Below are 27,967 nucleotides of genomic sequence, written 5' to 3'. Positions count from 1 at the left end.
AGACAACTTTCTTTAGTGGATGTCCAACCAAACTAGGAGCAGCAATAGGCTGAAATGTTTTTGCTTGTGGTTGTGAGGAATGTTCTGCACAATGACAAGTTTTGTGCATGTTTACTTATTTCTGCTTCCTACAGAACCATATAACCTTACATAAAGCAATGCTGTCCTAAAGGACAAATCAATCAGAAAAGACATTGGAGTATAAAGGGCTTGTTGTAGTTGCTCATCGTTTCAGTCATTCGTTCAACAGGCAGTTCTCAGAAACTGCAATAGGTTAGAAATACTGTCAGAATTAATAAATCATGATGTTTCCTCAAGGATCTTGCAGTCCAGTAAAGTGATGGAATCAAATAAAGACATCATTATTTGTAGTTTCAAATAAAGGTAGCATAGAGGGTACAATAATAGGGTAAAAGGGAGGCAAACGTTTTGGCAAACAATAGGAAAGATTTTAAGGGAAATGACAACAATATATGTATTCATTAATTCAATAGCTATTTATAGGTTGTCTAATGTTTTCCGGGCTGGAGATAAAACAAGAAGCAAAGCATAATCCCTGTCCTCTTGAAGGCTATAACATTTTGAAAAGTGGATAGATATCACCAGCAGACAAGAGGGATAAAAGTGTATTGCAGGTGGAAACACAAAGGCTTTATGTAGGTTAACCAATGAACTTTCCACACCCATCTGATGCTTATAGCTTAAACTGCTAGAGCTCCTTGCATGGAGCCTGCTTCTCCTGTCTCTATGAATCTGCACAGGAATAATGCTCAATATTTCCTTTCTTATTTTTTTTTCCAAAGAGAAAGACACTGGTTTGTGAGTAGAGGACATACAAACTTAAGAAACCAACATATGGTCTGATTATCAATCTTAAGATTTTGCCTAAGAAGTGATGAGTTCAGCTAGGTTTTTAACTCAGTGATACAGAGCAGAATCATCAGTTGATGATGGGCTCTGGAGCTAGGAGGCATCTGAACTATGGACAAGGTATTCCATGTATAATGGAATACACAGAAATAATGCTCAATATTTCCTTTCTTATTTTTTTTTCCAGAGAGAAAGACACTGGTTTGTGAGTAGAGGACATACAAACTTAAGAAACCAACATATGGTCTGATTATCAATCTAAGATTTTCCCTAAGTAGTGATGAGTTCAGCTAGGTTTTTAACTCAGTGATACAGAGCAGAATCATCAGTTGATGATGGGCTCTGGAGCTAGGAGGCATCTGAACTATGGACAAGGTATTCCATGTATAAGATGAGCTGAGTAAGGAAACCATGTCAAGAACATGTAAAGAATGGTGCAGACTTAGGGACACATAGACTAAATGCCATGCAATAAATAACAACTTAATAGAGACTTTCTAATTCAGAATTTCACTCCCTATGGGCTAAGTTGTACTTTTAACCCCATCAGAATCTATGAGCTATTCATCGTTTGTCACACGTACCCCTTGCCATTTTGGGCTCTAGATGCTTTGGGTAGATTTTTGTTACTAATATCCAAAATGGATACAACGTGGAACAACGTTGGAGAGTCTCTAGGTAGTTTTGTAAAACTAGAAAGTAGAATACAGTAAGAGATGAGTCCAGAAAGAAAGACAGGGCCATAAATAAGTAGTTTTGTGTACTATGATGAGAAATTTGGGTTTTATAATATAAACAATTGAAATCACTGCAGGCCTCCAAGCAAGAGAGTGACATGATCAGATTGCATTATATGAAAGACACTTGAGTGCTTCAGAGGGGGTCATAAATGGAGGCAGATGGGCCACTAGACAACCGTAAGAATGACTTTAGCATGGGATATTAAGAGTCTCTAGTAACATAGTAGCTATGGGAGAAAGAAGAAATTTTATTTAAGACATGTCAATATTATGGAATTTATGTGACTTGGACACTAATTTTGTGAAAGGAAAGAGTGAAAGATCACTTTAATGGTGAGTGAATGCCAGTATTTCATGAATAAAGGAAATCCTGGAAATGGTGTTACATTTGAAGAGAAAAAAAAAGTACAATTGTGGCGATATTAGGATTGGAGTGTTCCTTCAGTTAGGAATCAGTCAGGGAGACAGAACGTGCAGGTAAAAGTAATTTGTGTTTAAAAATGGCTCACAGTATCGACGGGGAGCAGAATCAAACACGGGGTAGAGTAAGAAAGTAAAGCTGGATCATAAGCACTTCTTAAGATCAGTTATTCAATTACAGTCAATTACCCCTTTAGTTATTAATTTTTTCCTTTTAAAAATTGTAGTTGCTGCCATTTGAAGAACCAGGGAACAAATTCATGTATATTATTTAGTTTTTCCTAATAACCATTCCCCAAGGCAGCTATCACTATTGTTATTTTACAGATGGGGTAATTTGGACACACAAAGTTTAAATAACTCACCCACCAGAGGCAACTTGTCTGATTCCATAGCCAGTAGGGTTAATGATAATGCTACTCCTTGCCTGCCAAATACCAAATTCCAGATGGACTGAGGAAGGCACAACTGTCCATAAGATTCACCGCGCCCATACGTCATTTGAGCACTTCAGTTCTGTCCTACCCTAGACAACTTCCTTGTGCGTCCATGGCCTGGGTAAGAGTGGGCAGGGCTGAAAGTAAGAAGATGCCATGGCAGAAAGGCAGACAGACTCAAGAGCAGAGAATTACACTTGATCTTAGCCAAAAGGCCGAGAAGTGATGAGAGAGCAGAGAATTAAATGGTGATGTTTTTCTCCTCTCTAGCATCTGTGTCTGCAGCCATTGTACCTCAGCCTCTTGGGGCCAAGCAGGGCCCATATGTGTGCTTTGTGTGAAACAGCTCCCTGAAGCAGTTTTTGAAGCAGCATGGGAGTGGAGGAGTCATGAAAGCTGGTTCTACCCCATGGTATCACAGTGGTCAGGTGGGGATATTGACTTTGTGTGAGATGCTTTTTAATTCCATATGGGAATTGTTTATTTTTGACATGTGAGAACATGGGATGCAGACTTGAAACCTGCTTTTTGTTTTTTGTTTCTAGTTTGTTTGTTTTTACTAAGACCATTTTCTCTTTGTTGCAAAGAGTAAATAAGTCACTTTTCATAAAATGCTGTGCAGGGGCACCTGGGGGGCTCAGTGGTTGAGTGCTTATCTTTGGTTCAGGTCATGATCTGGGTTCTAGGATCAAGTCCCATATTGGGCTCCCTGCGGGAGCCTTCTTCTCCCTCTGCCTATGTGTCTGTGTCTGTCTCTGTCTCTGTGTCTCTCATTAATAAATAAATTAAATCTTAAAAAAAATAAAATAAAATACTATGCAGAGCCTACCTTAAATAGTTAATGTTAACATCCTGGGAAATCTTTGCAAATAGCAACTCTTAGCTCGTTCTTTAAATGTAAATGTTAGACACCATTTCAGGAAGCATGCTCACATGTTTTAAATCACTTATCTTTTCGTTTAAACAGCTGTAAATGTATATGCATAATTCATTGTTTTGCATTAAGGAATAATGTCAAGAGAAGAAAATAACAGATAAATGAAGAAATCTAATGTTGGAGAGTGAGCAAGAAGCCAGGCCTGGACATATTTGTATACAATATATAGTGCCTTTCTAGACAGAATATTTCTGACGCTTACATGGGTTGTCTGAAGGTAGACTAGAGATAATCTGATCCTGCACTGTCCAGTACTGTAAGTATTTAAATAACTATGTGTGGCTTGTTAAAATTAGTTAAAATTAAATACAATGTTTAATTTATTTCCTCACTCATATATGGAATTAAAGAAATAGAAAACAGATTTTAAAAATTATCAAGGACGTGAGGGTTATCGCTATGTGAAAAACATTGCTTAATTAGCCCTGTTTTATATATGGGAAGTTATGTGTTAAATACCTATTATCTAGTTCTACATGAAATTCTTCATGTAATTATTCCCATTTTTTTAACACAAAAATATCTCTATCTGTAGTGATTTTTCTTCTTCTCTTAAGCTAAGACAAATCACCTTTAAACCACACAAAACCTATGATCGTTCATCCTTCTATCCACCCATCCATCTGTGTTTCTAAAAATATCTTAAACTTCATAAATATGTGAAAAAATAATGGTAATGTATCATTTTCTGTTATTTAAATACTTTTAGATGCACTAAGTCCCCTTTTATATCAGAAGAGATGTGTCTCCATAAGCATTATAGGTAGTGATATCAAATGATCTATCAAGTTAAATATGTGTGAATTATATATATAATAATTGTTTATTATGTATTCATATGTATTCCTCATAAATTAAAAAGTATTATGTACATATATTTTTATTATATACATATATAAAAGAAGAAGAGAATGCTGCAAAATTATTTATTTTCTTAAAAAAGGTAACATAAACTGAGAAACTGCTAGATCCTTGGGACTTTCAACAGGTCCAATATGTAAAATTGCTTGCTGTAATATAAACTCCAAACTTCAGTTTCCCAAAGTAAACCAATTTGTGTTATGTGGACTCTTTCACTCTATTAATAAATTCAATAGATGTTGTTAAAAATACTAGCCTCTTTATGACATCTTTTAAAGTTCTCTCATTGCATTCCAAATATCCTTCTTTAATAACCTTCTACTGTATTCAATTTATCCCATTCATGAGCTCAAACTGATGCTTGATTTTGATATAAATGATGTGAAATTTATTAGATACTTAAGTAACAGATTTGTCAATTTGTAGGTTGAAATTATAGAATGAATTTTTCTAATAGTTTTGGCTAATTCACTGTTGAATTTCAAGTTATTGGGATTAATATCTACTTTTTCTACTGCAGTTATACATTTGTCTGGACTCCTGCTTCTGCTCCTGTTTTCAGTTTTCTCACTATCCTCGAAAGAACATAAGAATTTTAATGTAGTTTTCTGTAATTAGATAAATATTTTACAAAAATCTGTGAAACTGACTTCTGAATTATTGAAATTTCTCGATATTGCAGAAATTGAGTGTCTTGTTCCTGAAAAAACTACAATTGCCTTGAATTAAGCTGGGTATGATATCAGTGAGGTGAAACATAGTTCTTAAAATGTAGGCTTCATCTGTAAGATGAGAGAAGACAAAGAATGTCCTATATTTAGGATGAACAAGTATAGTGTTATAAATAATGAACGATTCTTTTGAGTGATTAATCTTTGTTGAATGTCAGTCCTAACACTGCTAAGTAAGTAGAGTTTTTTTTTTTTTTATTAGCAAAGCTTTTATCCTTGACTTAAAAGAATAGGCATTTATTGCCATTTTGTTTAGACTTTTCATTTTGGCTTTTAGGTAACTTGACATGCTGTTGACTCACAAAGGTGGAAGAGGCCCACAAAAGCTATATTTTACTGAGTCATACTAGTCATCTAATTGGTGGTTGGTCCAAAATTGTACATTTGACATGAGCAAGGCAAGTTAGCTTTCCTTTCTCATAGTAGATGTGTATGAGTGTGTCTGTGATATATATATTATATGCATGTGTGCATACTTTTGAGTTGATATATAGACATATATATATATATCAAACATATATATACATATATCAAACATACTTTTTGAGTTGAAATCTATCCTCTGTATACCATTAGAGATGTGTCTTGATAAGCATTACAGATAAAGATAACAAATGACGCATCCAGTTAAATATATATAAATAATATAAATAGAATTATTTAGATTATGTAACAAATTTAAAATCTAACTATAAATTTGTAATTATTTAAATTTAAATTTAATCACATTATAAGTATATCTTTACATGTAAACACGGAATATATGTGTACGTATATATACATATATATTATATACATATTGTATATATTTTATGAATCACCACACACGCAAATACATATACAGAGGAGGGAAGGAAACAGAGTCAGCCTCTTTGTGTAATGGTATCTGTAATAATCTCAGAAGCTTAGAGAGATATTTTCTATCACCTGGCATGGTGTGCAGCAGAAACCAGTCTGTAGGAAGAAGTACAATAGGAGACATGAGAAGTAAATCTCTGCTTGTGTGTCTCTAGCAATATTTAGATTCACATTTGTGGAATCCTGAGGCTCTGCTACTTTCCCTTCCATGCCTGACAGCCATTAAATCCTGGGAGATAGTCTTATAACCTTTCTACAGACCTTTCCCTTTTTGTATGAGCTCTCTCTACATAAAATCAAAGAGTCTGGCTAACATATTGGAGAGGAAAAACAATGCTGAAAGGACAAGAAACCAGTTTTCTTAAGATGCCTTATCTATTTACCTGCTGCAGAATGCTGCTGCAAAAGAGAATAAAGTGCATTTTGAATTTAGAGAGAAAGGTTTTATGTGTTTGGCTTTGCGTGAAAACAAATTTAAAGATGTTTGACTTCTGTGAAAATGTTTTCGTCAAAGATGCTTCTGATGGGCCTCAGAGATAACTAACTGTTGGGGATCATTGCTCTCTGATAGGCTCAGAAAAATCCATCGCATTGTTGTTCCCATAGGTTTATGGGCAGAGGGTTTGTTTCCAGTTTTTCTTCTTAATCTGCCTTTCTATAAAAATGGAATGAACACTTTGGAAACTTTACTTTGACAGAGATAGAACATCAGAGTTTTTTAAACTAGTCTTTAATACTTATTATGTATATATAGATAACCCTGTGAAAAATGCCCTGACCAAAATTATTAAGAAATTAGGACCTCGATAAGGAATCTGCAGATTTGATTCACTTTGACTTGTGATTTGATTTCTCAAAACGTTCAGAAAAGATGTAGTAGTAATTGACCTTCCAGATATGTAAATTCCATATTGCCAATGGTGAATACATAAAATATTCTGTAATGCCGAACAGAAAAAAAAATGTTTATTTCATTATAAACCAATTAGACCTAGCCAGGGAAAGAGTAACCAGAAAATGATCTGAGTGAACTAGAAAAAATTGCCCTAACTTTCAGTGATCATATGATCGTATAGTGTAAATTTGATGTCTGCTTCCTTTATGATTTTTCGTTATCTTACCCTTTCCAGACCATTCTCTCCAAGCATGGCACAATTGATGAATATGTATAAACGAGCTGACTCTTCTTTTTACTACTGACACTATTTGTGTTTTTCAACCAATTGACAAGCAAACAATTTAATTCAACAATATTTATCAAACACTTAGTATATGCCAAGAATTGTGCTTGGCACCAGGAACCTAGAATGGAATAAGACCCATAATTTCCAGGAAGAGATAGACACGAAGGCTGCTAATCACAATAGTTACAAGAGCTCTTACTGAGGCATGACAAAGGGTCCTAAGAGAATACAAAGGAGGGAAATGTACTTGAGGCACGAGGTTCATGTGCAGCTTTCTGGAGGAGGTAGCACTTAATAGGGAAGTGGTGTTGGTTAAATGGGCAAGGAAAGACCACTTTATATATTCTAGATCTCACCTCAGAAGCAAAGTCACAAAAGAGAGTATTCCTGGAACTGCAAGCAGTTTTGTGTGGTTAGAAGAGATGGTGTCTGTATGGCAAGGAGAGGAAATGAGACTAAGACAATTTGAAGTGCCTCATGAATTCTTGGTTTCATCCTGAAGATGTGGGGAATCATTGAAAGATTTTATGTTGTGGAAAGACATGATAACATTGGATTTTCTAGGCTAGACATTTTTGTTATTGAAGTATTAAAAATAGACACACAAGTATATGTACCAAAAGATCATAACTCAGTAAATTACTTCAAAGTGAACTCTACACAGGTCAAGAAATTAAAACTCTAGTGGCCTATTAGATGCTCTTCTCATCCTCCCATAATCTTACTCCCCTCCCTAAAGGTAACCACTATTTTTTAAAAGATTTTATTTATTTATTCATGAGAAACACAGAGAGAGGCAGAGACATAGGCAGAGGGAGAAGCAGGTTCCCTGCGGGGAGCCTGATGGAGGACTCAATCCCAGGACCCTGGGATCACATCCTGAGCTAAGGGCAGAAGCTCAACTACTGAGCTACTCAGGTGCCCCTGTAACCACTATTTTAACTTCAAATACTATACATTTTAAAAACTTTATACAAATGTGATCATCTACTATGCATCTTTCTGTGTGAATTTTTTTGCTCAATTTTTTTCCTTGTTAGATTTATCCAATTTGTGTGCTAGCTATGGTTCATCAACTTTATTTCTATAAAGTATTCCATTATATGGTGACTTTACATAGTCTACCACAATTTATTTAACCTTTCAACTGCCGATAAACATTAAGCATTTTTCTAGTCTGGAGCTGTTATATAGGATGCTGTTATGAACATTATTGTACATAACTTCCACATCATATAAATCTATTTCTGCTTGCTACAAATCTAGAAGTGGGATTATTGTATCATGTTCAAGGTTAGTGCAATATGTCAAACAGATTTTAATGTGATTATACCCATTTACATTTATACTTTCGTTAACAGTGGATGAGCTTCCAGCTGTTCGATAACCTTGCCATTCTAATATTGTTTGGTGTGTGCTTTTTAGATTTTAACCCTGCTGGTGGTTATACAGTGATATCCTGTAAGTTTTAGTTTGCATTTCCTTAATCAATATCAGAGCTGAGTAACTTTTAAATGTTTTTGGGTCACTGGGTCTCTTCTTTTATGAAGTGCTGCTTAAAATTTTTTGCCCCCTTAAAGAATTGCTTTTTTAGCTAATGAAGGGTCTTTATTATTTCTTTAATATGAGCCCCATTGTCAGTTATATGTCTTGCAAGTATAATCTTCCATTTGCTTTTTAACTTTCTGTGTTCTTTTGATAAAAAAGTCATGAATGTTAATGCAGTCTAATTTATTTATATTTATTTAATAAAATAATTTAATAATAAATTATTAATAATTATCAATAATCATTAATAATAATTATAAAATAATATAATTTATATTATTTATATATATTTTATTTATATTTTTTGTGTTAGATCATTTTTTTCTGGTTAATGAATCATCCCATGATGCAAAGTCATATTTATTTTCACTCTGGCATTCTTATTTTTTAGCCATTTGAGGTTGGTATTTGTGTATGTTGTCAAATAGGAAATGTATTTTTTGTTATTTATTTATCTAGTTTGTTAGTTAATTTACCAAGCACCACTTATAGAAAATATTGCTTTTTTCATCACTGCTCTATAGTAAAAATTTTGTCAAAATCAAGGGCGCATTCCTATGTAATTCTAGTTCTGGATGATCTTAGTTCCATTGGCTTTTTTGTCTTTTCTTGCACCAATACATACCCCATTAGTTACCATAGTTTTATAACAATTCCTGGTATGTTAAGTTTTTCCATACTTTGTTCCTGGCAAATTTTGGCCCTTTGTATATCTATGTTAATTTTGGGATCAGCTTGACAAGTTCCACAAAAATGCTACTTAGGTTTTTATTGGGATAATATTGAGAAATTTGGAAAGACTTTCAATCCATGAATGTAAAATTTTTCCTTTTTTTACTCAGATATTCTTTAATTTTTCCCAATAAAGTTTTACATTTTCCTGGTGTAAGGGGTTTTGCATATGCTTTGCCAGATGTGCTCTTTAGAATTTTATGTTTTTTTGATGCTATTACAAATGGTATTTTTTAAATATTTATTTATTTATTTTTTTAAGAGAGAGAGAGTACATGAGTTGGGGGAGGGAACGGGGAGAATCTTTAAGCAGACTTTCTGCTGAGCCAGGAGCTGATGGGGGATTTAATTCAAGGACCTGTGAGGTCATGACCTGAGCTGAAACCAAGAGTCAGACACTAAACCAACTGAGCCACCTAGGCACCCCACAAATGGTGTTATTTTTAAAGTTTTATTTCCTAAGTTTTGTTCTGACATAGATAAATGTAATTATTATTTATATTAATTTTTATATCTATCTATGTGTCCTCCTCAAATAATGACTATACTGTATATTTCCCTGTAAGCCTAGCTTTAGCTGTATACCACAAATTTCAATGCTATCTTTCCAGTGTCATTCAATTCAAAATATTTTGTGATTTCCATTTTGGTTTCTTCTCTGACTAATGGACTATTTAGTAGTTGACAACTCAGTATTTGATGTCAATAATATATGACTATTTTCCATTACTGATTGATATTGATTTGTAGCTGAATTACCCTATGGTAAGAGAACATGCTTTATATAATTATATATATGTGAAAGTTTTGAAACTTGTATAATGGCTCATAATTTTTAATGTATGATATCCTAGGCCTTCCCTCAACCAAGTTTTCTCCATTAGATTTTCTAATCAGTGTAAGCTGGCTCTCCATTTCATTGCAGTCTGATTATTTTTGACATGATGCCATATCCACTTATTTCTGGTATTTACCACAACTTAGTGTGTGTGTGTTCTCTAGTTTCAAGGACTATGCCCATTTCTTTCAGTACTTCTTTCTGTGTCAATCATAGGACATCAAATATATACAGGCACTGAAACAATATTTGATGAATTAATGAATCTGTGTATTGGTAGTGGTTGAATCTGTAGATAGAGGTGCAACAGGCTAGGTAGAGGATGTGGCTGCATAGAGATAGGAATGATTTGAGGGTTAAAAGTAAATTTGGACAGTACCATGGCATGCTCACTGAAGAAGAAGAAAATTTCACAAGGCAGCAATCAATAACCAACCGTCAAAAATTACAGAGATGTTAAGAACCATAAGACCTGAAGTATGTCTGTTTGATGTAGGAAGAATATACCGATAACCAGGGTAAAAAATAGATGAAGTAATGGAGATGCTGGACTTCAGCAGGTTTAAAATGGTTGCAATCTAGCTCGTTTAGATTCTTTCTGAAAGTGAGTCTAGAATCTTTTCTTTTCATTCATATACCATATGTAGGCATTGATTAAATTTTATGGGTAGGAAAAAAACTTGGCTTAAGTTTTTTCTTTTTGCCAAAGGTAAGGACTGAAGCCTACCATTGTACAACCAAAACAGAACATTATGCCTTAGTCTCATTCCATTCTGTTTCCTCTGACACCACTTGGTATACACAGGTCATATGCTCCCAGAGAAAAGCACAAGGGCAGAGGAGCAACCAAAGGCAAAGCCAGCCCCATGAGATGGCACTGGTAGTTTGCTGGGAGCATCATTTACTCTGTTGGCTAGTGTAGTGTCTGAATTTTTTCACATTATTTTGTAATATGTCCCTTAACAGCTTATAACTTTGGAGGAGATGAATGTGCTGATTTCATAATATACCGATGGGGTTTGGTTTATCTAAATATGAATGGTTGGCCAGATGAGGTGGCCAGTTCAGGAAATAACTCACAACTTGAATGAGAAGATAAAAAGAGTATGTTGTGATGTCATACCAGGCCAAAAAGCAAAACGAGAAAGAACATGACAACCAGGTGGCAACACAGTATTACTGAGTCATTATGTTTATTTTTCAAAAGGGAAGCTTCAGGATTCAGAGAGTGTATAGTAACTTGCCTTAGAGCTCTAGAACCTAAGTGACAGTCCCAGGATCAGCCCATTCATGCGTGGATGTCCAGAGATTGTCTCTCATCCCTGGCATCATCTGCCAGATTAGGAGGCTCAAGTACAGAGAGGTTTTCACCACCTCAACAGGTAGAATGACAAGATAAACCTGGGTATGTACCTAAGTTTGTCTCTTTCTGCAATTTGTGTACTCCCTCCTCCATCTGCTTTGAGAAACTGCATTTACACTCTCATTTATGGGAGCTCCTAATTCAAATTAATATATGGAAAGCTCTGGGAAATTGGGGAAGAAAACCTGTTTACTTGTCCTCAACTTGGCTTTCCTGCTGTGTCCCAAATTTACCTGAAAACATCATGACTCTTTTACTTGTAAAATATATTAACTTTGTGCCAGTTTCATGTGCTATGGAATGCATTGTGAAATGGCGCTCCATGGCAGATATGTCACAATTGACCAAGAGGTATTTAATGAAACAACAAAGAAAAATTTCTCCCAGCCTTTCCATAAAAGCTTTAGCACTGGTGGTTGAATCAATATGCACCTTTAACTGTTGAGTGGTGTGGGTAAGAATATTTCTCAGATGTTTCCCACTTTGTCTGATTGAAGCCATCTACTCCTGAGGCTACAAACCTAATGAATGGTTACAATTGCCTACTTTTTAAATAATATTTTATTTTATTTTTTATTATTTTTTAATTTTTTTATTGGTGTTCAATTTGCCAACATATAGCATAACACCCAGTGCTCATCCCATCAAGTGCCCCGCTCAGTGCCCGTCACCTAGTCACCCCCACCCCCCATCCACCTCCCTTTCTACCACCCCTTGTTCATTTCCCAGAGTTAGGATTCTCTGAACAAGCCAATAACCAGGGAGGAAATTGAAGCAGTCATCAAAAACCTCCCAAGACACAAAAGTCCAGGGCCAGATGGCTTCCCTGGGGAATTCTATCAAATGTTTAAAGAAGAAACCGTACCTATTCTACTAAAGCTGTTTGGAAAGATAGAAAGAGATGGAATACTTCCAAACTCGTTCTATGAGGCCAGCATCACCTTAATTCCAAAACCAGACGAAGGCTCCACCAAAAAGGAGAATTATAGACCAATATCCCTGATGAACATGAATGTAAAAATTCTCAACAAGATACTAGCCAATAGGATCCAACAATACATTAAGAAGATTATTTACCATGACCAAGTGGGATTTATCCCTGGGATGCAAGGCTGGTTCAACACCTGTAAAGCAATCAATGTGATTGATCATATCAGCAGGAGAAAAACCAAGAACCATATGATCCTCTCAATAGATGCATAGAAAGCATTTGACAAAATACAGCATCCATTCCTGATCAAAACTCTTCAGAGTGTAGGGATAGAGGGAACATTCCTCGACATCTTAAAAGCCATCTACGAAAAGCCCACAGCAAATATCATTCTCAATGGGGAAACACTGGGAGCCTTTCCCCTAAGATCAGGAACAAGACAGGGATGTCCACTCTCACCACTGCTATTCAACATAGTACTAGAAGTCCTAGCCTCAGCAATCAAGCAACAAAAAGAAATAAAAGACATTCAAACTGGCAAAGAAGTCAAACTCTTCCTCTTCGCAGATGATGTGATACTATACATAGAAAACCCAAAAGACTCTACCCCAAGATTGCTAAATAATATTTTAAAGGACCAGAGGAGGGAGACTATGAAACTATTTTTGGTATCTGAAATTCATGTGTATCGCCTGAAAAGAGCTAGAGGTGGAGCTGAGATTAGCATTCTATTCTCATTCCTGGCTTGGATATCAAGCGGAATTATGTAGCGTTGTGGAGTCTTTGACAGCGAATCTGACTTTTAAAAATTTCACAGGGTGGGTGAAAGGGATTTGACTTTTAAAAACAGATGACCAGGGGGATTTGATTGTGGTTGTGGGAAAGTGTTGTTATTTCCAGAGTCCCTGCAAATAATCTGTTCCTTAAATTACCTAAAAACAATTTAAATGCAATCTGATAATGTGATGAAGTGGTTGGTGAGCTATGGCTAACTCCTACTTAAATCCAATTAAGTTTTGAACATGATCTGGGTAAAATATTGCCTAGCTTTGTGAAAATGGGAGAGGCAACATACTCTTAGATAATTTTTGCCTAAAATTGTTTAGTAAGATTGTGCATTACATTAAGACTAAAACTGTGTTTAAGAAAGGCAAACATTGAGTATGCTGTCAGGTAGCAGAAGCAATAGATGTTGAAAGTTTGTAGTAGCTGGCCTAAGCAGTTTAGTAGTTAAAATTATCTGCTTGATTATTGAATTCCAATTGAGTACTGAGTGTATGGATTTGTATCCAGCCATAATAGGATTTGCCTAACACTTAGCCTAAATACCATCAAGCATATTTTACTTTTCCTAATTTTTATTCTTATGTGTATGTTTGCATTTTCCCACTATACAAATGTTAAAATTCATCACATGAATCATTTTTGAGGAAGTCAAATTTTTAACTACATTTTTTAAGGGGAAATAAAACCTTTATATAGAGAGTTTTATTGAAAATATTCCCAAAGATAAAATATACATCAAAAGAGCAAGATAAAAGAAATGAAAGTTTGTTTGTATTTATGATTAGTAGATTTTCTATGGCTATCAATATCAAGATTTGTTTCCCAAGGCTAAGAATTTATAAGGAAGCAAAAAAAATCAGCAAACCAAAAGTTCAGAATTTTATTTTATTTTTTTTTTCTTTTTCTTTTTTTTTTTTATTGGTGTTCAATTTACTAACATACAGAATAACACCCAGTGCCCGTCACCCATTCACTCCCACCCCCCGCCCTCCTCCCCTTCTACCACCCCTAGTTCGTTTCCCAGAGTTAGCAGTCTTTATGTTCTGTCTCCCTTTCTGATATTTCCCACACATTTCTTCTCCCTTCCCTTATTTTCCCTTTCACTATTATTTATATTCCCCAAATGAATGAGAACATATAATGTTTGTCCTTCTCCGACTGACTTACTTCACTCAGCATAATACCCTCCAGTTCCATCCACGTTGAAGCAAATGGTGGGTATTTGTCATTTCTAATAGCTGAGTAATATTCCATTGTATACATAAACCACATCTTCTTTATCCATTCATCTTTCGTTGGACACCGAGGCTCCTTCCACAGTTTGGCTATCGTGGCCATTGCTGCTAGAAACATCGGGGTGCAGGTGTCCCGGCGTTTCATTGCATTTGTATCTTTGGGGTAAATCCCCAACAGTGCAATTGCTGGGTCGTAGGGCAGGTATATTTTTAACTGTTTGAGGAACCTCCACACAGTTTTCCAGAGTGGCTGCACCAGTTCACATTCCCACCAACAGTGTAAGAGGGTTCCCTTTTCTCCGCATCCTCTCCAACATTTGTTGTTTCCTGCCTTGTTAATTTTTCCCATTCTCACTGGTGTGAGGTGGTATCTCATTGTGGTTTTGATTTGTATTTCCCTGATGGCAAGTGATGCAGAGCATTTTCTCATGTGCATGTTGGCCATGTCTATGTCTTCTTCTGTGAGATTTCTGTTCATGTCTTTTGCCCATTTCATGATTGGATTGTTTGTTTCTTTGGTGTTGAGTTTAATAAGTTCTTTATAGATCTTGGAAACTAGCCCTTTATCTGATATGTCATTTGCAAATATCTTCTCCCATTCTGTAGGTTGTCTTTGAGTTTTGTTGACTGTATCCTTTGCTGTGCAAAAGCTTCTTATCTTGATGAAGTCCCAATAGTTCATTTTTGCTTTTGTTTCTTTTGCCTTCGTGGATGTATCTTGCAAGAAGTTACTATGGCCGAGTTCAAAAAGGGTGTTGCCTGTGTTCTTCTCTAGGATTTTGATGGAATCTTGTCTCACATTTAGATCTTTCATCCATTTTGAGTTTATCTTTGTGTATGGTGAAAGAGAGTGGTCTAGTTTCATTCTTCTGCATGTGGATGTCCAATTTTCCCAGCACCATTTATTGAAGAGACTGTCTTTCTTCCAATGAATAGTCTTTCCTCCTTTATCGAATATTAGTTGCCCATAAAGTTCAGGGTCCACTTCTGGATTCTCTATTCTGTTCCACTGATCTATGTGTCTGTTTTTGTGCCAGTACCACACTGTCTTGATGACCACAGCTTTGTAGTACAACCTGAAATCTGGCATTGTGATGCCCCCAGATATGGTTTTCTTTTTTAAAATTCCCCTGGCTATTCGGGGTCTTTTCTGATTCCACACAAATCTTAAAATAATTTGTTCTAACTCTCTGAAGAAAGTCCATGGTATTTTGATAGGGATTGCATTAAACGTGTATATTGCCCTGGGTAACATTGACATTTTCACAATATTAATTCTGCCAATCCATGAGCATGGAATATTTTTCCATCTCTTTGTGTCTTCCTCAATTTCTTTCAGAAGTGTTCTATAGTTTTGAGGGTATAGATCCTTTACATCTTTGGTGAGGTTTATTCCTAGGTATGTTATGCTTTTGGGTGCAATTGTAAATGGGATTGACTCCTTAATTTCTCTTTCTTCAGTCTCATTGTTAGTGTATAGAAATGCCACTGACTTCTGGGCATTGATTTTGTATCCTGCCACGCTACCGAATTGCTGTATGAGTTCTAGCAATCTTGGGGTGGAGACTTTTGGGTTTTCTATGTAGAGTATCATGTCATCGGCGAAGAGGGAGATTTTGACTTCTTCTTTGCCAATTTGAATGCCTTTAATGTCTTTTTGTTGTCTGATTGCTGAGGCTAGGACTTCCAGTACTATGTTGAATAGCAGTGGTGAGAGTGGACATCCCTGTCTTGTTCCTGATCTTAGGGGAAAGGCTCCCAGTGCTTCCCCATTGAGAATGATATTTGCTGTGGGCTTTTCATAGATGGCTTTTAAGATGTCGAGGAATGTTCCCTCTATCCCTACACTCTGAAGAGTTTTGATCAGGAATGGATGCTGTATTTTGTCAAATGCTTTCTCTGCATCCAATGAGAGGATCATATGGTTCTTGGTTTTTCTCTTGCTGATATGATGAATCACATTGATTGTTTTACGGGTGTTGAACCAGCCTTGTGTCCCAGGGATAAATCCTACTTGGTCATGGTGAATAATTTTCTTAATGTACTGTTGGATCCTATTGGCCAGTATCTTGTTGAGAATTTTTGCATCCATGTTCATCAGGGATATTGGTCTGTAATTCTCCTTTTTGGCGGGGTCTTTGTCTGGCTTTGGAATTAAGGTGATGCTGGCTTCATAGAACGAATTTGGAAGTACTCCATCTCTTTCTATCTTTCCAAACAGCTTTAGGAGAATAGGTATGATTTCTTCTTTAAACGTTTGATAAAATTCTCCTGGGAAGCCATCTGGCCCTGGACTCTTGTGTCTTGGGAGGTTTTTGATGACTGCTTCAATTTCCTCCCTGGTTATTGGCCTGTTCAGGTTTTCTATTTCTTCCTGTTCCAGTTTTGGTAGTTTGTGGCTTTCCAGGAATGCGTCCATTTCTTCTAGATTGCCTAATTTATTGGCGTATAGCTGTTCATAATAGGTTTTTAAAATCGTTTGTATTTCCTTGGTGTTGGTAGTGATCTCTCCTTTCTCATTCATGATTTTATTAATTTGAGTCTTCTCTCTCTTCTTTTTAATAAGGCTGGCTAATGGTTTATCTATCTTATTAATTCTTTCAAAGAACCAACTCCTGGTTCTGTTGATCTGTTCCACAGTTCTTCTGGTCTCGATTTCATTGAGTTCTGCTCGAATCTTTATTAGCTCCCTTCTTCTCTTGGGTGTAGGATCTATTTGCTGTTTTTTCTCTAGCTCCTTTATGTGTAAGGTTAGCTTTTGTATTTGAGTTCTTTCCAGTTTTTGAATGGATGCTTGTATTGCGATGTATTTCCCCCTTAGGACTGCTTTTGCTGCATCCCAAAGATTTTGAACGGTTGTATCTTCATTCTCATTAGTTTCCATGAATCTTTTTAATTCTTCCTTAATTTCCTGGTTGACCCTTTTATCTTTTAGCAGGATGGTCCTTAACCTCCATGTGTTTGAGGTCCTTCCAAACTTCTTGTTGTGATTTAGTTCTAATTTCAAGGCATTATGGTCTGATAATATGCAGGGGACAATCCCAATCTTTTGGTATCGGTTCAGACCCGATTTGTGACCCAATATGTGGTCTATTCTGGAGAAAGTTCCATGTGCACTTGAGAAGAATGTGTATTCAGTTGAGTTTGGATGTAAAGTTCTGTAGATATCTGTGAAATCCATCTGGTCCAGTGTATCATTTAAAGCTCTCGTTTCTTTGGAGATGTTTTGCTTAGAAGACCTATCGAGTATAGAAAGAGCTAGATTGAAGTCACCAAGTATAAGTGTATTATTATCTAAGTATTTCTTCACTTTGGTTATTAATTGATTTATATATTTGGCAGCTCCCACATTTGGAGCATATATATTGAGGATTGTTAAGTCCTCTTGTTGAATAGATCCTTTAAGTATGATATAGTGTCCCTCTTCATCTCTCACTACAGTCTTTGGGGTAAATTTTAGTTTATCTGATATAAGGATGGCTACCCCTGCTTTCTTTTGAGGACCATTCGAATGGTAAATGGTTCTCCAACCTTTTATTTTCAGGCTGTAGGTGTCCTTCTGTCTAAAATGAGTCTCTTGTAGACAGCAAATAGATGGGTCCTGCTTTTTTATCCAGTCTGAAACCCTGCGCCTTTTGATGGGGTCATTAAGCCCGTTCACATTCAGAGTTACTATTGAGAGATATGAGTTTAGTGTCATCATGATATCTATTCAGTCTTTGTTTTTGTGGACTGTTCCACTGAACTTCTTCTTAAAGGGGAATTTTAAGAGGCCCCCTTAAAATTTCTTGCAGAGCTGGTTTGGAGGTCACATATTCTTTTAGTTGCTGCCTGTCTTGGAAGCTCTTTATCTCTCCTTCCATTTTGAATGAGAGCCTTGCTGGATAAAGTATTCTTGGTTGCATGTTCTTTTCATTTAGGACCCTGAATATATCCTGCCAGCCCTTTCTGGCCTGCCAGGTCTCTGTGGAGAGGTCTGCTGTTACCCTAATACTCCTCCCCATAAAAGTCAGGGATTTCTTGTCTCTTGCTGCTTTAAGGATCTTCTCCTTATCTTTGGAATTTGCAAGCTTCACAATTAAATGTCGAGGTGTTGAACGGTTTTTATTGATTTTAGGGGGGGATCTCTCTATTTCCTGGATCTGAATGCCTGTTTCCCTTCCCAGATTAGGAAAGTTTTCAGCTAGAATTTGTTCAAATACATATTCTGGCCCTCTGGCCCTTTCGGCGCCCTCGGGAACCCCAATTAAACGTAGGTTTTTCTTCCTCAGGCTGTCGTTTATTTCCCTTAATCTATCTTCATGGTCTTTTAATTGTTTGTCTCTTTTTTCCTCAGTTTCCCTCTTTGCTGTCAACTTGTCTTCTAGGTCACTCACTCGTTCTTCCACCTCGTTAACCCTCGTCGTTAGGACTTCTAGTTTGGATTGCATCTCATTCAATTGGTTTTTAATTTCTGCCTGATTAGCTCTAAATTCTGCAGTCATGAAGTCTCTTGAGTCCTTTATACTTTTTTCTAGAGCCACCAATAGCTGTATAATAGTGCTTCTGAATTGGCTTTCTGACATTGAATTGTAATCCAGATTTTGTAACTCTGTGGGAGAGAGGACTGTTTCTGATTCTTTCTTTTGAGGTGAGGTTTTCCTTCTAGTCATTTTGCTCAGTGCAGAGTGGCCAAAAGCAAGTTGTATTGGGAAAAAGAGAAAAAGAGAGGAGAGAAAGAAGGAAAGAAAAGAGAAAGAGAAAAAAAAAGGGAAGAAAAAGAAAAAAAAACGAAAAAAAAAAAAAAAGAAGAAAAAGAGAAAGAAAAAGAAAGGAGAAAAAAAGGGTGTGGGGGAAGGAAACAAATCAAAAAGCAAAACAAAACAAAAACAAAAACAAAAACAAAAACAAACAAACAAAAAAAGAACCACCGGGGAGTATCTTCTGATTCTGTGTTCTTTAAGTCCCTTGGCTTCTCCTGGAAGTTGTCCGTCTAGCTGGTGTTCTGGGGGAGGGGCCTGTTGTGCTGATTTTCAGGTGTTAGCAGTTGGGGGAGCTGCTGTGCCCCTGCCTGGTGCAGGGCTCGGTGGGGGTTGTTTACCCCGTGAGGCCCCAGGAGGAACAGCCCCAGTGGCGGGGCAGCTCTGGAAACCTGGATTCAGCTCCGGCAGGAACTCCGTCTGCAGGGCCTGGAGGCTCCGGGCGGGGCCGCTGATCTGCTCAGCTGGGGCAGGAGCGTCCTCGCTGTCCTGGGCCCTCCCGGCCTCTGCCTGTCCCAGGGGAGGCCGGATCCTGGGCTGTGTCCCGGCGCCCTGTGCTCCGGAGCCTGCGCTGGTGGATTCGCGCTCCCGGCCGCGCAACCCCCTCCGCGGAGCTGCCGCCCGAGCCCCTCCGAGCTGCTCCTGGAACCGCGCAGGCCCCTCCGCACGGAGCCTCTTCCTCTGCCCGAGCCCCTCCGAGCTGCTCCCGGGGCAGCGCAGCCCCCTCCGCGGAGCCGCCGCCCGAGCCCCTTCAGCTGCTCCGGGTCCCGCCGGGTCCCGCCGTGCGCGCTGCAGCCCTTAGGGAGCTCGGCGCACTCTCCCGGGGCGCAGGTGTCTGTTAGTGTCCCCGGGAGCCCGAGGGCATCCCCGCCCTCCTGGGTCCTGCTCCAACTCCCCGCGAGCCCCTTTCCCCCGGGAAGGTCGGTGCAGCTCCTGCTCCTCCGGGACGGGGCTCTCCTGTCCTGGGGACACTCGCCCCGGCCTCAGCCCGGCTCCTCGCGGGGCCCCTCCCCCTTGGAGGCCTTTGTTCCTTTATTTCTTTTTCCCCGTCTTCCTACCTTGATAGATGCGCGAACTCTTCTCACTGTAGCATTCCAGCTGGTCTCTCTTTAATTCTCAGGCCGAATTCATAGATTTTCAGGATAATTTGAAGGTTTTCTAGGTAGTTTGGTGGACACAGGTGATTTGGAGACCCTACTCCTCCGCCATCTTGCTCCTCCCCCCCAAAAGTTCAGAATTTTAAAAATTACTTTTCTAGAGAGCATTATTGGGGGTGGTATTATGGACAATGGGGTGGCTAGAATTTATTGTGAGCATGATTGATATGGAGTTTGGCAAATGAAAAATGATTTGCAATAGTTTGAGTTTGAGATTTGGAGTTGCAGATTTCATAGCTGAACTGAGAGCAGGTGAAGAAGTGGAAATATTTGGTTTGTTTTTATGTTGTCCCTAAGGACAACCATAACCATCAGGGTAGCTCATGAACAATGTTTGCACTAAAAGTATGGATAGGGAAGTGAATGTATTTCAACTCTTGTACTTCCTTTTGCATAGATACTATAGATGGCATTTCTTCTCCTGGTAATTTTATGCAATTTTTAAAGAAATAATTAAAAATGGCAAAGGGTAAATTATTATTGCTTGGTTCCAAAGAGCAAACAAACCTTTAAACAAGCCAAATAGATGAGATCACTTTTCACGTGGCTCTGGAGTATGAAATAAAGCCTTTACTGTTCAATTCTGACTTTTTAAACAGATTTTCAGGGCAATGTAAGCCTTGTTTGTGCATAGATGAGTGATAGCATTATTCTTTGGTAGTAAAGCAACTTGCCAATAGATTTGAGCATGACTTTGCATCTAGGTGGCTCATTAGACTGTAGAAATAGAAGGAAAGCATTGTTTCATGGATATTGCAATATAAAAAAATTAGAATATAACAGAATATGAACTTGGGCAAACTATTGATAGATTCAATTATTTTCATAAATGTGTGGGGAAATATATTTTTTCAGTATAATCATATTTGAAAGTTAATCATAAACCACAGAAATTCTTCTTTTGGCTTTTCATATATTTTATCTACTCTTTTAGCTCCAGTTTCATGTCCACACAAATACTCATTAGTCAATATGTCTAGCTGTGCTCTCCCTTGAAAACATTACATATATTGGCTTCTTCATTAACAAATTAGATTACAAAAAAAAAATACAAAAAAATTAAAAAAAAAAACAAATTAGATTACAAAATACAATAAGATTACATTATTAGCTTTTGATCATTTGCAGCATTATAGCTCTTGTTACTGTGCCCGGACTTGCAATGTTTACTATTGTGTGCATTCCTTTATAAAGGAATCCTGCCAGAAGGAAATATAGCCTAGTTATGACAAGTGAGAAAGCAAGTACTAAAAAATAGGTAACCTTCCTCCAAATCTGTAACTAGTAATTGTCAGAAGTGGGTTTCAAATTTAGCTCTGATAGAGTGTCATGCTATTTCTACTATACTTTTTTCTTCTCTGTAACATTATTCAAATCTGTAGGAATCAGTCATTTCATTAATTTGTAGCAAGTCAATATTTAGTAACAATGCACTTAATTTTGGAGCACCTGGGTGGTTCAGTTGGTTAAGTGTCTGCCTTTGGCGAAGGTCATGATCCCAGGGCCCTGGGATCAAATCCAGAATCTGATTCCCTACTCAGCAGGGAGGCTGCTTCTCCCTCTCCCTCTACAGCTCTCCTGAGCTCTTGCTCTCTCTCTCTCAAAAAATAAATAAAATCTTAAAAAAAAAAAAAAAAACCAGTGCATTTAATTGTAATGTTATGGTAGCCATAAAATATCAGAAATAAAAATTAGGAACATGACTTATTTATTTTGTTTGAGATTGTATAACTGAAACCTATCTTATGACAATTGAAGACTAAGGGATATTTGTATCAATAAGGCAATATGGAAATAATATAAATGCTGTTTGCCTCTGCCTTAGCTTTAGGATAGGCCAGCCCTGCTCACTAATACCATTTTGTAGTCTAGGAACTGCATGCCCATCTGTAGCTCTAAGAACCTGCTTTTTTCCCTATCAGTGACCACTTTCACTTGCCTCGAACTTTTATGAAAACTGGACTCCTCCTTGGCTGAGTTCCAAGGTCAGTGGTAGGTGCTAGATGGACAAAAGAGACATTAGCTCATTATCTTGAAGTTTATTCTCTAGAGGGGGATGCAGATTTTAAATATACCAATGTTTGTGTGTGTGTATGTGTATATACGCATATATATGTGTTCTTTATGCACGCACATATATGGATGTATATGTGTACATACATGTATATATACACGTGCATGTATATATTTTAAAGAATTATTTATTTGAGAGAAAGAGTGCACAAGCAGTGGGGGAGGAGCACAAGGAAAGGAGAGGAGGTGCAAATTCTCCACTGAGTGGGAACCGCCTAGGGCTCAATCTCACGACCCTGAGATCGTGATCTGACCCAAAACCAAGAGTTGTACGCTTAACCAACAGCCATCTGGTGCCCTGCACACATTTATATATTTGTATAGAAGTGTTCATAAGTGCTCTACAGCTAGAATGATACAGTTCCATAAGAGAGAATAAAAGGTGGGAATACAATTTAAATGGGATGGTTGTGTCTGTCATCACTTTGAAATATTTGGGGTGAAACCTAAAAAGGAGCAGGAATTAACCCAGTGAAATAGAAGGGGAAAGGTCTGTCCCCTTCAAAGGCAATGGAAGAAACTGGTGTGTCTAGAGCATGATGAACATGTCAGAAACTCATGACGTGATATTGGAAGGGTCAGCTGGTCTAGATCGTATGCTGGTCTCAGCTCCTTAAAACATTTGAGATTTAGGTATAAGTAGACCAGAATGGCATTGAAACAAGAGGCTTTTAGCAATGATCTAATTTCATTTTTTAAATGCTTTTTAATTTTTAAAAAAAATTCCAGTTAATTAATATACAGTGTTATATTAGTTTCAGGTGTACAATATAGTGATTCAATAATTCTGTAGAACCCCCGGTGCTCATCACAAGCACCCTCTTTAATCCCTATCATCTATTTTCCCCATTTCCCCACCCACCTCTCCTCTGGCCACCATCAATTCTCTACAGTTAAAGAGTCTGTTTCTGGGTTTGCCTCTTTCTTTTTTTTCTGTCCTATGCTCATTTTTTTTCCCTAAATTTTACATATGAGTAAGATCATACAGTATTTGTCTTTCTCTGACAGATTTTTTTCACTTAGCATTATACTCCCTAGATCTATCCACTTTGTTGCAAATGGCAAGATTTCATTTTTTTTTTTAATGGATAAAGAAGATGTAGTATATATCTGGGTGGCTCAGTTGGTTAAGTGTCCAACTCTTGATTTCAGCTCAGGTCATGGTCTCAGGGTTATGTGATCAAGCCCCACATCAGTCTCCATGCTGGGTGTGGAGCCTGCTTAAGGTTCTCTCTGTCCCTCTCCCCTGCGCCCCTCACCCACTTAAGCTCACACTCTCTCTCTCAAAACAAATAAACAAAAACACCAAAACAAGCAAAAAATAAATAATAAAAGAACACTCTAGCTGCTGCATAGGAGATGGATCATAGGAAATCTAATGTGGGGACCTCAGGTACGAGGCTGTTGTGTTGTGTAGACTAAAGGTATTGCTGCTCTCAATGAAGGAGGCAGTAATGGTGTTAGAGAGACAGAGGTAGATGGATTCAAGACACATTGCTGGTAGATAGGATGTAAGAAATGGGTCAAGTCTTACTCGTAGGTTTCTGAATTGACTGGAAGCATCATTTAAGCCTGTTTGGGTTTGCTATAGAGGAGGTGGTTTAGTTGGAATCATCTACAAATCAATTTTGGACTCTTTCAGCAGGAGAGACTTGTGGAATACCAAAGTGGCTATCCCAATCAGGCAGTCAGAAATGCATACCTCAGGTCTGTAGCAGAGATGTACCTGTGGGGATCATCAGGTTATAGGTGGTAGTTTAAGCCAAGGAAAAATAAAATCAACTATGGAGGAAGTAGAGGAAAAAAAGAAAAGAGGCCCAAGGCCTAAGCCTTGAGAAACCCCAGATTTTAGTGGTTAACACAGAGGGAGATCTAGAAGTGTCAAGTGATGCAGAAGGAAAAAAAAATGGAGATTCTACTTTCATAGAAACCATATATATTGAGAAGGAAAAAAAAAATCGGTAAATGTGTCAAAGCTTCTATAAATTCGAGGTAAGAAAAGAACTGAAAGGTGTACCTGGGATTTGACAATATAGAAATCATTGTCTGCAAGTGGCAGTGAAGAGTAGTGGACTTTATTCTCCCTGCATAGCAAGGGCAGTCAGAGCCCATCTAAGGTTGTGTAAGATAGTGGCTTGATGAAATAATCATCTTTCTTCTCTACAGTCCTCATCATCTGGGCTTTGTCTTCAGACCAGATTCCAGGGTGCCATACTTCCAGGTGTCAGACCAAGACACAGTGGTGCCAAAGGAAAGAGACAATGTCTGCTTCTTTGAGAACACCTTGCCCAGGATCTGGACCCAGGCTTAGCACTCAGCTTGCATTGGCGAAAATTATATCACAAATCTACACTTAGGCCAATTGTCAAGGGTAAGGTAATGACTGAGACTGGCTTATAAAATTTAGGATCCATGCCTTGGGACTGCAGATTGTTCTAGACTTCTCAGAAATGTCAGGATCATAGTGGATCCATGAACAACATGACAGTTCTATAAAGAAGGAGAGAGGGCATACAGATAGACAGGGAAGCAACCACCAGTGTCTCCTATACAAGAGTACGAGGAGGAAACCAGTGTTTTCCTTGACTTGAAATATTCTATCACATTTGAATATTCTCCAAATGGGATAGTGTCATATTTTTCAAATATACAGTATACTTTTGGGTGATTAAATGAAGTGGATAAATTACATCACCACCTACCCACCCTTGTCCTTTCTGTTACCTCTAGCTCCTGTCTTCCCAAGCTCCTGGATTTGCAATGTCTTATTACCTTCTCGATTTTCTTCTATATCTGAACTTACCAAGCCAGTATTCTCATCCTCTCTGTAGGGAGGTATTGAGGTACTTGAAGGTGTTCATTTGGCTTAATAGGGTACCTCTCTCAGATATGTTTGAAGTTTAAGAGCCATTTGTAATATTGGTAGGACAAAATAAGAAGGAAGAGGAAGGGGAGGAGAATTATGGTAGAAATTGTAGGTCATAAAACAGACTGATGGTGGAGATATTTTGAATAAAAGATATCTCTTTTCTTCTGCAAATAATTTACACAGGCCCTGATTTTGCTTAAAATCATGGCTTTCATATGTAGCAAAGGTTACTCTTAGCCCACAACAAATAAATGCTTTGCAATTATAGAACAGTTAGCTCTGATAAGGTGAAAGCAATTTGTAAAGCTTTGTCACAATATTAAAGTCTCTAGCCTAGTATTCTGTCCATTGTAGTTCAGTTAATATGACTACATAAAACCTACACATGTAGGTAAGTCGCTGTTCTTTTTTGCTGCCATTCATTTGTACCCAATCAATATATGCTGAGTTCTTTGTGTGGGCACATTTCCGTTCAATTGAATGGGAAAATAAGCATAGCATATTTCTCACCTCAGAGGCTACCCTAGTTCCCGCTTGACAGGCCATGAAAAATACACATTTTAATTGTATTGTTCTTTGTCACAGACATTGATTGTGAATTGTGTTTGTTTTAAAAGATTTTGGGCACTCCCGGTGGCTCAGCGGTTTAGCGCCGCCTTCCGCCCAGGTCGTGATCCTGGAGACCGGGATCAAGCCCCATGTCAGGCTCCCTGCATGGAGCCTGCTTCTCTCTCTGCCTGCCTCTCTCTCTCTCTCTCTCTTTCTCTCTGCCTCTCATGAATAAATAAATAAAATCTTAAAAATAAAATATAAAAAATAATTTAAAAGATTGTATGTATTTATTTATTTATTTATTTATTTATTTATTTATTTATTTGAGAAAGACAGCAAATAAGAGCAAGAGAGCATGCACACAAGCAAGAGGGAAGGGCAGAGGAAGAGGGAGAAGCAGACTCCCTGCTGAGTATGGAGCTCAATGAATGCAGGACTCGATTCCAGAACACTGAGATCATGACCTGAGCGGAAGGCAGACACTTCACTGACTGAGCCACCCAGGTGCCCATGAATTGTGTTTTTAGCTTTGATTTGCTGAGTTTCCTTTTCTTTTTAAGATTTTATTTATTTATTCATGAGAGACAGAGACAGAGAGAGAGAGAGAGAGAGAGAGACAGGCAGAGGGAGAAGCAGGCTCCATGCAGGGAACCTGAAGTGGGATTCGATCCTGGGTCTCCAGGATCACGCCCTGGGCCGAAGGCGGCGCTAAACCACTGAACCACCCGGGCTGCCCCTAGTTTCTACCTTCCAATAGAAAGAGGAATATGTTAACATTATCGGAGGACATTAAGTCTCTATATTTTAAACAAATGAACTTGTGTTGCTAGCCTTCTCATTACAGATCCCACATAGTACAGGTTAATCCCTCCCATTTGAGTTGATCACATTCTTACCTCCAAAGTTACCTGGAGCACAATAGTGATGTTTGGCCAATGTTATAAAATAAATTAACTAGAGATAAATAATGTTATGTAACTGTGGTTTTGTAATTTGTTTCAAGAGTAGGATGTTCCAGCCTATCAGCATTATTTGGTAATAATGACTGGATTTATGATTTTTGCCTTGTTTCCATGGAGTATGAGGTTAGGGATGGGATAGTATTATGTATTTGCCAAAACTTTGGAATTTACTGAGTGTCAGAGGTTTGTTTGTTTTTGTTTTTTTACACTAATGAGATGATTCTTCAGGATGGGTTCAAGTCATCCAAGGCAACAACCATACACTTAGAGCTTTGGATCTGTCAGTTCACCTAGGCCCTGATTTGGGGGGAAGAGAGAGGGGCTGAAGATTGGGTTATAAAAACTCAATTAAAATTTGGAGGGCTTCTAGGTTGCAGAACACATCAACATGCTGGTATGGCGACATGCCTGAAAGACTGTGGCTGCTCTGTACCACCTTTGACACCCCCGTACCTTGCACTATGCATCACTTCCATTTGGATGTTCCTGAGTTGTATCTTTCTTTCTTTTTTTTAAAAGATTTTATTTATTTATTTGAGAGAGAGAGAGAGAGACCAGAGAGCACAAGCAGGGAGGGAGGGGAGAGAGGCAGAGGGAGAGGAGGAAGCAGACTCTTCACAGGGAGCCTGACATGGGCTCCATCCTAGGACCCCGAGATCATGACCTGAGCCGAAGGCAGATGCTTAACTGACTGAGCCACCCAAGTGCCCAGAATTGTATCCTTTATAATAAACCTGGAATAGTAAATATGGTACTTCTCCGAGTTCTGTAAGTTGTACTAGCAAATTATGGAACCTGAATGGAGAGGGTTATGAGAACCTCTAAACTTGTAGTCAGCAAAACAGAAATGCAAGTAGATTGAGTACCCTAATTTACAGCTAGTATGTTAGGGCAGTCTTATGGGACTGTACCTGTAACCTGTGGGATCTGTGCTGGCTCTGAATAGTTAGAGTTCGAATTGAATTGTTGGACATCTACCTGGTGTTGAATTAGAAAACTGGTTGTTGATGTTGGAAAACACATCACAGATGGTCACATAACATGAATGTGCCTAGACTATGCCTTCATGACCAGCTCACCACAACAGACCCTCTCTCCACTATGAAAAAAATATCACACTTCTTGAGGTTAAGGTGTTTTATAC

At 37.9% G+C, this 27,967-nt stretch overlaps 1 protein-coding gene and 1 long non-coding RNA gene across 15 annotated transcripts in view; one reads left to right on the top strand and one right to left on the bottom strand.

The window, feature by feature from the left end:
* LOC144321983 (uncharacterized) overlaps positions 1–26,850 on the bottom strand; it is a 67,554-nt gene extending 40,704 nt beyond the window's left edge. Inside the window, exon 1 of the long non-coding RNA XR_013387533.1 lies at positions 26,758–26,850. This is a non-coding gene — a long non-coding RNA (uncharacterized LOC144321983). The remainder of the gene's footprint in view (positions 1–26,757) is intronic.
* The window catches only part of LOC144321982 (uncharacterized), a 566,375-nt gene that overhangs the window by 293,949 nt on the left and 244,459 nt on the right, over positions 1–27,967 (top strand). The window contains exon 6 of one of the 14 annotated variants that reach the window (XR_013387527.1): positions 24,607–24,811. The exons of the other annotated variants lie outside the window; for them this stretch is intronic. The gene's annotated coding sequence lies outside the window, so the exon portion shown is untranslated. The remainder of the gene's footprint in view (positions 1–24,606; positions 24,812–27,967) is intronic. 14 annotated transcript variants of the gene reach the window in all.

This window comes from Canis aureus, chromosome 10, assembly GCF_053574225.1.
Source record: "Canis aureus isolate CA01 chromosome 10, VMU_Caureus_v.1.0, whole genome shotgun sequence".
Lineage (NCBI taxonomy): Eukaryota > Metazoa > Chordata > Mammalia > Carnivora > Canidae > Canis > Canis aureus.
This window is presented reverse-complemented; position numbering and strand designations above follow the sequence as displayed.